Consider the following 12,502-nt stretch of genomic DNA (forward strand, 5'->3'; position numbering starts at 1 on the left):
TGTAATTCTCCTTTTTGGTGGGATCTTTGTCTGGTTTTGGAATTAAGGTGATGCTGGCCTCATAGAAGGAATTTGGAAGTACTCCATCTCTTTCTATCTTTCCAAACAGCTTTAGGAGAATAGGTATGGTTTCCTCTTTAAACGTTTGATAGAATTCCCCTGGGAAGCCATCTGGCCCTGGACTCTTGTGTCTTGGGAGGTTTTTGATGACTGCTTCAATTTCCTCCCTGGTTATTGGCCTCTTCAGGTTTTCTATTTCTTCCTGTTCCAGTTTTGGTAGTTTGTGGCTTTCCAGGAATGCGTCCATTTCTTCTAAATTGCCTAATTTATTGGCATATAGCTGTTCATAATATGTTTTTAAAATCGTTTGTGGGGATCCCTGGGTGGCGCAGCGGTTTGGCGCCTGCCTTTGGTCCAGGGTGTGATCCTGGAGACCCAGGATCGAATCCCACATCGGGCTCCCGGTGCATGGAGCCTGCTTCTCCCTCTGCCTGTGTCTCTGCCTCTCTCTCTCTCTCTGTGAGACTATCATGAATAAATAAAAAAAAAAAATTGTTTGTATTTCCTTGGTGTTGGTAGTGATCTCTCCTTTCTCATTCATGATTTTCTTGAGTCTTCTCTCTCTTCTTTTTAATAAGGCTGGCTAATGGTTTATCTATCTTATTAATTCTTTCAAAGAACCAACTCCTGGTTCTGTTGATCTGTTCCACAGTTCTTCTGGTCTCAATTTCATTGAGTTCTGCTCGAATCTTTATTAACTCTCTCCTTCTCCTGGGTGTAGGATCTATCTGCTGTTTTTTCTCTACCTCCTTTATGTGTAAGGTTAGCTTTTGTATTTGAGTTCTTTCCAGTTTTTGAATGGATGCTTGTATTGTGATGTATTTCCCCCACAGGACTGCTTTTGCTGCATCCCAAAGATTTTGAACAGTTGTATCTTCATTCTCATTAGTTTCCATGAATCTTTTTAATTCTTCCTTAATTTCCTGGTTGACCCTTTCATCTTTTAGCAGGTTGGTCCTTATCCTTCACGTGTTTGAAGTCCTTCCAAACTTCTTGTTGTGATTTAATTCTAATTTCAAGGCATTATGGTCCGAGAATATGCAGGGGACGATCCCAATCTTCTGGTATTGGTTCAGACCCGATTTGTGACCCAGTATGTGGTGGTCATTCTGGAGAAAGTTCCATGTGCACTTGAGAAGAATGTGTATTCAGTTGAGTTGGATGTAAAGTTCTGTAGATATCTGTGAAATCCATCTGGTCCAGTGTACCATTTAAAGCTCTCGTTTCTTTGGAGATGTTGCGCTTAGAAGACCTATCGAGTATAGAAAGAGCTAGATTGAAGTCACCAAGTGTAAGTGTATTATTATCTAAGTATTTCTTTAGTTTGGTTATTAATTGATTTATATATTTGGCAGCTCCCACATTCAGGGCATATATATTGAGGATTGTTAAGTCCTCTTGTTGAATAGATCCTTTAAGTATGATATAGTGTCCCTTTTCGACTCTCACTACAGTCTTGGGGGTAAATTTTAGTTTATCTGATATAAGGATGGCTACCCCTGCTTTCTTTTGAGGACCATTTGAATGGTAAATGGTTCTCCAACCTTTTATTTTCAGGCTGTAGATGTCCTTCCGTCTAAAATGAGTCTCTTGTAGACAGCAAATAGATGGGTCCTGCTTTTTTATCCAGTCTGAAACCCTGCGCCTTTTGATGGGGTCATTAAGCCCGTTCACGTTCACAGTTACTATTGAGAGATATGAGTTTAGTGTCATCATGATAACTATCAGTCCTTGTTTTTGTGGATTGTTCCACTGAACTTCTTCTTAAAGGGGAATTTTAAGAGTCCCCCTTAAAATTTCTTGCAGAGCTGGTTTGCAGGTCACATATTCTTTCAGTTGCTGCCTGTCTTGGAAGCTCTTTATCTCTCCTTCCATTTTAAATGAGAGCCTTGCTGGATAAAGTATTCTTGGTTGCATGTTCTTCTCATTTAGGACCCTGAATATATCCTGCCAGCCCTTTCTGGCCTGCCAGGTCTCTGTGGAGAGGTCTGCTGTTACCCTAATACTCCTCCCCATAAGTCAGGGATTTCTTGTCTCTTGCTGCTTTAAGGTTCTTCTCTTTATCTTTGGAATTTGCAAGCTTCACTATTAAATGTCGAGGTGTTGAATGTTTTTTATTGATTTTAGGGGGGGATCTCTCTATTTCCTGGATCTGAATGCCTGTTTCCCTTCCCAGATTAGGAAAGTTTTCAGCTAGGATTTGTTCAAATACATATTCTGGCCCTCTGTCCCTTTCGGCGCCCTCGGGAACCCCAATTAAACGTAGGTTTTTCTTCCTCAGGCTGTCATTTATTTCCCTTAATCTATCTTCATGGTCTTTTAATTGTTTGTCTCTTTTTTCCTCAGTTTCCCTCTTTGCTATCAACTTGTCTTCTATGTCACTCACTCGTTCTTCCACCTCGTTAACCCTCGTCGTTAGGACTTCTAGTTTGGATTGCATCTCATTCAATTGATTTTTAATTTCTGGCTGATTAGCTCTAAATTCTGCAGTCATGAAGTCTCTCGAGTCCTTTGTGCTTTTTTCTAGAGCCACCAGTAGCTGTATAATAGTGCTTCTGAATTGGCTTTCTGACATTGAATTGTAATCCAGATTTTGTAACTCTGTGGGAGAGAGGACTGTTTCTGATTCTTTCTTTTGAGGTGAGGTTTTCCTTCTAGTCATTTTGCTCAGTGCAGAGTGGCCAAAAGCAAGTTGTATTGGGAATAGGAGAAAAAGAGAGGAGAGAAAGAAGGAAAGAAAGGAGAAAGAGGGGAAAAAAAGGGAGAAAAAAGAAAAAAAAAACGAAGAAAAAGAGAAAGAAAGGAAAAAAAAGGGTGGGGGAAGGAAACAAATCAAAAAGCAAAACAAAACAAAACAAAAAAACCACGGGGTAGTATCTTCTGATTCTGTATACTTTAAGTCCCTTGACTTCCCCTGGAACTTGTCAGTCTAGCTGGTCTAGGGGCCTGTTGTGCTGATTTTCACACGTTATCCCTTGGGGGAGCTGCTCTACCCCCTGCCTGGTGCAGGGCTCAGTGGGGGTTGTTTACCCCGTGATGTCCCAGGAGCAACAGCCCTAGTGGCGGGGCCAGCTCTGGAAACCTGGATTCAGCCCCCGCATGATCTCTGGAGCTCTTCGTCTGCAGGGCCTGGAGGCTCCGGGCGGGGCCGCTGATCTGCTCTGCTCGGGGCAGGAGCGTCCTCAATGTCCTGGGCCCTCCCGGCCTCTGCCTGTCCCGTGGGGGGAGGCCGGATCCTGGGCTGTGTCCCGGCGCCCTGTGCTCCGGGGCCTGTGCTGTTGGATTAGCACTCCCACCCCGCAGCCCCCTCCGCGGAGCCGCCCCCGAGCCCCCCCCGAGCTGCTCCCGCCCCGCAGCCCCCTCCGCGGAGCCGCCCCCGAGCCTCCCCGAGTTGCTCCGGGTCCCGCCGTGTGCGCTGCAGCCCTTAGGGAGCTCGGCGCACTCTCCTGGGGCGCAGGTGCCTCTTAGTGTCTGTCCCTGGGAGCCCGAGGCCATCCCCGCCCTCCTGGGTCCTGCTCCACCTCCCTGGAGCCCCTTTCCCCCCGGGAAGGTCGGTGCAGCTCCTGCTCCTCCGGGACGGGGCTCTCCTGTCCTGGGGACACTCGCCCCGGCCTCAGCCCCGGCTCCTCGCGGGCCCCTCCCCCTTGGAGGCCTTTTGTGTCTTTCTTTCTTTTTCCCCGTCTTCCTACCTGGATAGAAGCGCGAACTCTTCTCACTGTAGCATTCCAGCTGGTCTCTCTTTAAACCTCAGGCCGAATTCGTAGATTTTCAGGATGATTTGAAAGTTATCTAGGTAATTTGGTGGGGACAGGTGACTTGGGGACCCTAGTCTTCCGCCATCGTGCCCCTCCTCCGTGGGTAACATATTATACCTTGCTTTATATATATGTAAAATAAGGTATAATATATAATTAATAAAATATAATAAAATATAAATAAATAAAATATAATAAAATATATATTAAACATATAATACATATGTATAATATTTATATATTTTAGGACATAACACCTTGTACCTTAGATTCGGGCTCCCCGCGGTTACAGCCCCCCGCGGGGTATGGGCCGGACCTGAGCTGCGCATGCGCGCTGGTGCCCAACAGCTGCCACGAATTTCAAAAAGGTGCTGCGGCGAGTGAGGGGGCGGGTGGGGTCGCGGTCTGGCCCCTGTTAGTGCCTCTGCTGCGGCGAGACCCTCCCAGCGAGCTCCCGGCGCTCCCAGACACTGTGGGATTAGTAAGTGGGTATCCACATATCCTCTAGGTGCTCTTTTTCTTTTCTTTTTTTTTTTTTCTTTTCTTTTCTTTTCTTTTCTTTCTTTCTTTTCTTTTCTTTTCTTTTCTTTTCTTTTTCTTTTCTTTTTTTTCTTTTCTTTTCTTTTTTTCTTTTTTTCTTTTCTTTCTTTTCTTTTCTTTTCTTCTTTTCTTTCTTTCTTTTCTTTTCTTTTTTCTTTTTTTCTTTTTCTTTTCTTTTCTTTTTCTTTTCTTCTCTTTTCTTTTTTCTTCTTCTTTTTTTCTTTTCTTTCTTCTCTTTTCTTTTTCTTCTTTTTTCTTTCTTTTCTTTTATCTTTTTTCTTTTCTTTCTTCTTTTCTTTTCTTTTTTCTTCTTTTCTTCTTTTTTTCTTTTCTTTTCTTCTTTTCTTTTCTTTTTCTTTTCTTTTTTCTTCTTTTCTTCTTTTTTTCTTTTCTTCTTCTTTTCTTTTTTCTTCTTTTCTTCTTTTTTCTTTTCTTCTTCTTTTCTTTTCTTTTCTTTTCTTTCTTTCTTTTTTCTTTTCTTTTTCTTTTTTTTAAAGATTTTACTTATTCAAGAGACAGAGGCAGAGACCCAGGGAGAAGCAGGCTCCCTGCGGGGCCCCTTGCGGGAGGCGGTGCGGAGGCTGGGACCACGCCCTGAGCCAAGCCGGATGCTCAGCCACTGAGCACCCAGGCGTCCCTCTGGGGGCTTTTCAAAGATGTTTTGCTCCGTGTCCTGGCGCAGGTGAGTAGTTGCATGAGACCTTTTTTTTTAATATATATTTTTATTTTTTGCGTATTTTTTTATTGGCGTTCAATTTGCCAGGATATAGTATATCACCCAGTGCTCATCCCGTCAAGTGCCCCCCCCCTCAGTGCCCGTCACCCAGTCACCCCATCCCCCCTCCCACCTCCCCTTCCACTACCCCTGGTTCCTTTCCCTTCACGGGTGGTTCTTCTCTCCCTAAGTTCTGTGGTTTTCCTGTGCTTCCTTACTGGCAGCCTTCACAGCCAGGAGTTTGGGTTCTCGCCTGTTCTGTGAAGGATGTAGGATTTGGGGTGCCTGATGTGGAACACAGAGCCCTCGCTTTTCAGGAAAAAAGTACTGCATTTTAGAGATCCCTTCTGATTGTGGATTGCTACCCCTGAAGAGTTTGTTTTGCGGGTTTGTGTCTTTTTGTTTGTTTGTTTTTTGTTTTTTTGTTTTTTTGTTTTTTTGTTTTTTTTGATGAGACCCTACGTCTTTTACCCCTTTGGGTGTTGCCCTTTCGTCTTTTGTTGTGAAGACTCAGTTCATCTAGTTACCAAGTCTTTTTTTTTTTTTTTTTTTTTAATTTCAAGAGAGGGCGTGCACGAGGCCATGGCAGAATTTTAGCCTCCTCCAAGCTCAGGCCTCAGCAGGACCTGGGCCTCCATCTCAAAACCCCCAGATAATAACCTGAAATCAAGAATCTGTGGTTTAACTGACTGAGCCATCCAATCACCCTTCAGGTCTTTTTCTAAGAAAATTACTGCATATGTCATTGTGGATTTGTCTGTGAGAAAGGGTGAGCTCAAGATCTAAGTACCATCTTGAACCCTAAGCTCCCAGAAATCCTGGGCTCTGTGCAGGAAAGAATTGGGATTATGTCTCTTGGAGTAGGGTCCATTGTGCTTTGTATATGGGGAAAATCAAAGGAGTGCTTGAAATGTATCATGTTCAACATTAGGGACTGAGCCAGTGATAGCACTCCCTAAATGATACCTTTATCTTCCTGAATTTTCCAATCTCTTTGCTGTTAAGAGCTGCCCAGAAAAACGGCCCACAGGCAGGTGTGATGGTATCACTTCAGAGAGATGGCAATTGAAAGCTTCTATTGGGCGTCTCCTTCAACCTTGAAGTTACAGCCAGGAGACAGGTGTTTCAGATAACAGTGGGAGTATAACCATATGTATGACACCTGCCTGTGCATGACATCATGTGGGTAAGAAAGCTTTCTTTCTTTTTAAGATTTTATTTATTTACCCGTGAGAGACAGAGAGAGGCAGAGACATAGGCAGAGGGAGAAGCAGGCTCCTTGTGGGGAGCCCGATGCGGGACTTGATCCTAGCTCCCTGGGATCATGACCTGAGCTGAAGGCAGATGCTCAACCACTGAGCCCTCCAGGTGTCCCAGCTTTATTTCTTTAACATTTTTTTTTCTTGCATTGAACTAATTAGCCTGTCTTGCTGTGACTAAGCCATTGGCTTTTAGTAAATTGACTTTATTAAACTTACAGTTTCCTTATATAAAAACTGGGATAGTGATTATACTTAATTCCTGCAGCTGCTATAAAGGTGAAATAAATATGTCTGTTAATGAGCTTATCCTGGGGTTACTGAAACTCAGGTTCGGCTGCCTGTCTCTAGAAAAGCCATTACTCAAGAGATGAGTTTTCACTGGAAAGAAATACAAGCTTTTCTAAGGAAGCTGGTAACCTGGGGGAGAAGGTGGACTCTTATCCAAAGGCCAATTCCAAGCTTTCTCTCTGGCCCAGGGAATTTTAAAGGGATTAAGGGCAGTTAATCAGTAAGGGGAATGCAGTGGTCATAATATTTCTTGCTTATGTACAGACTAGATGGTGCCAGTGACAGATGTTATCCCAGTGCTGGGAAGTTATACAAGGGAGTATGGTCCCTTAGTGCCCAGGGATTCTGTAAGGGGTCTGGTTTTTGTTTGGTGGTATGCCAAAATTCTCTGTTCTTTTTAGGAAAGAATACACAAAGTATAGATATATAAAGAAAGGTTGGTTAATCCATCATGTGGGCTAAGGTTATTTGCTAAAGTTTAAAGGTGTCTAGATTGCCTGGAGGGGCTCAGGTGGCTTCACTGGGTCTCGGCAGAAAGCAATTAGTTAATGTTAGCTATTTTTATTACCTTTCTATTTCCTTAGCAAATAACAAACAGGCTAGGGTAGTGTATAAATCACACATATAAAAAGTATACATGAATGAGGCATTATATTCAATGATGTGGAATAATGAGAGAATTTAGGTTTTGAGAAGAATTCAAAATAACTGAGAGGTATGCTAGAATTTGACAAAGTGAATGAGGATAAACTAAAGAAAATTTACAAATATTGTAAGGAGTCCAGATGAAGGTAAAAAAAAATATATATATATATAATTTCACAACCAATTTTTTTTAGCTCCTTTTACTAATACCTATCAATTTGGAAACAAATGAAAAGCAGTCAAATGATACAGTTTCCTGGATTTGGGGAATGAGGAAAGCATACCAAAAGAAAGTTGGTAAAACACAAAGAATATGACTGGTTTGGGGTCTAAGCTGAGTAAACACTCAACTGAAATCCTAAGGTGGTGAGCTAGGGCAGTGGGTCATTTTATTTATTATTTCTTATTCTTTGGCAATACTTAATCTTTCTATAGGATATTCTTTCCTTTAGTTAAAACAAAGCTAACACACAAGATTAGAAAATTAAACTTAACCCATTTTTTTTTAATCAGTTTCCCTCTTCAGGAGGTTATTTGAATTGAGAAATAATTGTCAAGAAATGGCAGGACTTTACTACAAATTTCCCTAAATTGATAGTGGGATAGGTAACTGCATACAGACCACTGCTATCCAATGTGACCATGGGCTGCAGAGTCCTTTTGACTTGGGGGGAAAAAAACCCAGTAAATTTGTTATGGGATGATTATTCAAAGGAGCAGGTCCAAGGGGATAGCATAGACCATAAGGGAGAGTTACAAATGACTCAGTGAAAATCAAAACATGATTGAATATGCTGATACATTTTAGTGAGTGATGACTCCTTTAGCTATAACATTTGAACTAAAATACCCATTTATACATTTGACATATTAATTAAATTAAGTGTTTAAAAAAAAGATCTAATGTTGTATCAAACAGCACAGTACCTGGCACATAGTAAGTGCAAAATAAATTTTTTGTTATCACATGATTTAAAGTCAACCTTGAAGTTGAAATTTTCCATTTATCCTAGGCAAGATAATTTACAACTTGTTCTCCCCAGAGGCTTAAAATCCAATTACATCATACAGATCATTAAAAGTCACACATGGTGTCCTAAAGGGATAGAGAGTTGGAGTGTAATGACAATTACTCCCATTAAAAGTGCATATGAATGGGGAGGCTGGGTTACCTGTGTTTCCTTTGCTTTTCCCATCGGAATATGCCTTATGTAATCCATCAATCAGGAGAATTAATGGTGTGACTAGCAATTCAGGCCATACGGAGATAATCAAGGCATCATAAATCGTGTTAGAGCAAATAAAGCCTGCAAAATGGGACTGCTAGCACAGCAATCAAATTTCAAAACTGCCTGCCTGCACTAGAAACTGCGTCGATAATGAAGAGCAAAGGTGAACAGAGAAAATGTCAGCTAGGAAAGAGTATACCAACTCTTAGGAATAGAGGACAGAACAGATTTTGAGGGTCTTCTGGGAGTAAGACACCTTTAAACAAAAGGTCTGTGTAACCCCACTCCTCCTCACTGCTCAATGCCTTTAGCTGTATCTAGTGAAAATGCCTGTATTTAGGCTTTTACCACATTTGGTAGCATTTACCTCATTCTTCTGTGCCCCTTCTGGGCACCTATCTTACAGCCATTCTCCTTGTTCTTTGTTGCACCCTCACTAAGGAGATTGCAATTTCAGATGTGTGACTTCCCAGCCTGGCATACTCATCCATATGGGTTTGCAACCAAAGCCTGGACAAAAGGATTCGAAAGGAATTCTGCTCAAGATTTCCGGAGAGAGTTACCTTTCCTGATAAAAACACAGTCACTCCCTTCCTGTCTATCCTGGGATATTGCTGTGAACGCACATACTGTCTGGGGCACTTGCGGTTATCTTGAAACTAATGAAAGGGCCAAATTATAAGCAGAGGCTAGAGAAGAGGGAAGAGACTGTGATTTGATTTCCTCACTGATCTGTTAAACTGCCCCTAGAGGCACCCAACTTCAGCTTCCTTGTGATCTGAGTAAAGAAAGGTTCTGGTCCTTTAAGCCAATGCTTCTCAAACTTTGCATACAAATGACTTGAGGATCTGTTGCCTTTAAGTTTGTCATTCAGGAGGGTCTGGGTGATGCCTGAGAGTCTGCATTTCTTTCTTTCTTTTAGTTTCTTTCTTTTAGTTTCTCTTTCATTCATTCATTCATTCATTCATTCATTCATTTGAAGAGCGGGGAGGGGGAGCACAAAAGCACAAGCAGGGTGAGGGAGAAGCAGACTCCTCACTGATCAGGGAGCTGGATGCAGGGCTTGATCTAGGATGAGCCAAAGGCAGCCACATAATGAACTGAGCCGCCCAGGCACCCCAAGACTCTATTTCTAACAAACCTCTGATTCCCAAATTGCCCACATACTGGGTCATAAGTATTTAAGCCACCTCTAAGTTAGTGTTGAATTACTTGAAATCAGATGCATACTAAGTGGCAACACTGAATAGTGAGGGGTTTGAAAATGTAATCCAATCTGAAGATAAGCATGATGAACTTTAAGAATTTACCGGCTAAAAAAATTCATAGATAGGATTATCAACATGTGAAGGCTTTGAGTTCATATGGTCTGTGTTCAAATCCTGGTTCTGTCATTTACAAGCAGTGTGACCCCTGGAAAATTGTTTAACCTCTCTGAATCTTGATCTCATCAGAGAACAATGTCTCACATGGTTGGTCTGAGCATTTGCTGATTATGTGACAAAAAACCTAGATACTGAACATATGTGAGCTGTTCTTCTATTAATGATTTTGGACTTCTGTATTGTTAAGCTTCACTCATGCCAAAGATTACTTAGATAAAAATGGTGCTAAGTCTGATAGACAACAGATTGTTTTAATCAGCCCAGAGGCTTTCCTTCTACCCAAGCTGCTGTATCAAAAGCCTTCCATACTTGTTATCAGATTGTCTTAAACTTAATTGGAAGTCTAAACAAAAAATCAAAATTGTACTTTGATATGACCTCTTTTTTTTTTTTAATCTGCCTGTCTTTGATGAGAAAGGAGATTTTTTTTTAATCTCTCTTCCAAATTGCTGGAATTTTGCCAAATGAAATGACTGTCCTTAGTAGATTTGATCAGTGGTAAAAAAAAAAAAAAAAATCTATTTCCTATAGTGATAGAAAAGTGGGAGGTAATTCAATTTTCCTAAGTCAGGTTGCAAGTATTATTGTGGATGCCAGTTAAGGCTCTAAATGTTGCAACGTGCTTTCTGGATTTTAATGTTTGAAGATTAGGTGGAGTTTTCATGCTCAAAAACCTGGGTGCTTTGATCAACACATTTTAAATGCCTGTTGGAATGATTTTGGGATGTTCCTGGCTTAATGTCAGAGCAAGGGATTTTACTAATGATATGCTAGGCATATAGACATTGTCTTCTAGGCAAAGGTTTCCATGGATGGGAATAATTCTTGCATATCTCCAATCTAAAATAAAGTGTATTTTAATATTACATAAGTCCTCTTGATGTCAGGGAATCCATGTAGCTTCAATTATGGCTACAGTGGAACACTAGCCTATCATTTACCTTTCAGTATATTTGCTATCCAATCATTCTCAAAAATATCTGAACTGTATATTTAAATAATCAAAATCCTTTCTTAGATGAAACCTCTCCTACTTCAAGAGTCCTATAAAGCAGAATGGCTGAGAACAGGGGCTTCTCAGATGGCTAGAGCTAAGTTTTAGGCTACTTCATTCATTAGTTATGTAAATGTGAACACTTTACATATTCCTCTGAGACTCCATTTTCCTATTTGTAAAAAAGGGTATCATTTTACATCAGGGGGTGTTGAGTAGTTTAATTTGACAATGAAAGTAGAGCACTTAGTACATGCTTGGTGTTTCATAAGCATCCAGGAAATTTTAGGTAAAAACAGCTTATTCTTAACTGAAAAGGAAGCACTTCATTATTCTGATTTTACTTGTTCATTCTATAGTATTCACAGTGGTAAAATCTTGTGGGCAGAAAGGTTTCCCCACAAAGGGCCTGTTGCATGTGTATTTTATGTCGAGAAACGATTCAAGGACCACACAGAACATATAGTCAACTGCTCCTGTCTTCCATTAACTGGACTTCAGTGTGGGTTATTAACATCCTCTTGTAGACTTGGAATGTTTAAATGATGTGTGTTGGTTCCAGTAGAGAGGTAACATGATGTCAGAGAATCCTCAGAACAGAAAGTAAAAGAGCGTGCAGCTGAGGGCTCAGGTTTTATTTATGCACTGCTGGTTGCTGTGCGATGTGAAGATGGTGAAAGCATTTGAGGAGCGACGCAAGAGGTATTTCATACATGATTCTTTATATAAGCTGTGTGCCCTCAGTGACCTTTGAACTTGAGAGCAATTCAGTCCTAGATTCTTCTGTTTCAGCGCCTACCATTTGAAGACAGCAGCTTCAATAATTCCCTGTATGGTAAAGACCAATGATCCAGTCACCTACCTCATCCTGGTAGAACTACAACTGGAATGTGCACAACCCTCAAAGGGAATTTCTATACTAAATATTCAATCAGAAAAGACTTTCTCAGGGTGAACTGAGACCCTTAAGTGTGTGTGTGTGTGTGTGTGTGTGTGTGTGTGTGTGTTTGGTTTTGAGACCCAGGTTTTGAAGAGCATCTTCTTTATTTCCCAGGAAACTCAAACAGATCCTATAGTCTCCCTAGTCTCTATCTGTTGAATTGGAGACTTCAGTGGAGGCAATGAACATTAAAAAAAAAAAAAAAAAGGGAAACAACTCTTTCCTCTTTTAAAATAGTTTCAACAGGTTATGTGTTTATGGTTGCTTTGATACTGCTTACCTGTTTTATAGAATTTTTTGAGTTCTTTTTAAACTTTAAAGGGCAAATCACACTTGAAAAGCTTGCTACTGGGGTTCTAGGAAAACCTTAGAATGCACAAATCCATGTGAAATAGTTGGATTACAACCAAAGGCAAGTGTATAAAGGAGAAAGTTCAGTTACATGATTCCTTTAATAGCTGGTGTCTGTGTTGGTGACCATTCCCTTTTCTAAAGTGGCCCAGTGATTAAAACTCACAAGAATCATGGAGATGAAAAATGTCCACCTTCCTATTAAACAGTATGTCTTCATTTGAGGTCCATTTAGCCTTTAAGGTGAAAGTGGGTTCCAGACAAATGTCTTTCGCATTAGAAACTGTATTAAATTAATTGAAAAATAGATAAACATTGATAATAGTAATAAAACAAGA

General features: G+C 40.9%; 1 long non-coding RNA gene across 4 annotated transcripts in view; it reads left to right on the forward strand.

Moving 5' to 3' along the window:
- Positions 1 to 4,194: 4,194 nt before the first annotated feature.
- Positions 4,195 to 12,502, forward strand: part of LOC112648411 (uncharacterized) — a 160,747-nt gene continuing 152,439 nt past the window's right edge. For all 4 annotated transcript variants that reach the window (XR_007403792.1, XR_003129006.3, XR_007403793.1 and 1 more), the window contains exons 1-3: positions 4,195 to 4,300; positions 4,869 to 5,037; positions 6,076 to 6,256. This is a non-coding gene — a long non-coding RNA (uncharacterized LOC112648411). The remainder of the gene's footprint in view (positions 4,301 to 4,868; positions 5,038 to 6,075; positions 6,257 to 12,502) is intronic.

The sequence above is a fragment of the Canis lupus genome, chromosome 19 (genome assembly GCF_003254725.2).
Source record: "Canis lupus dingo isolate Sandy chromosome 19, ASM325472v2, whole genome shotgun sequence".
NCBI classification, from domain to species: Eukaryota; Metazoa; Chordata; class Mammalia; order Carnivora; family Canidae; genus Canis; species Canis lupus.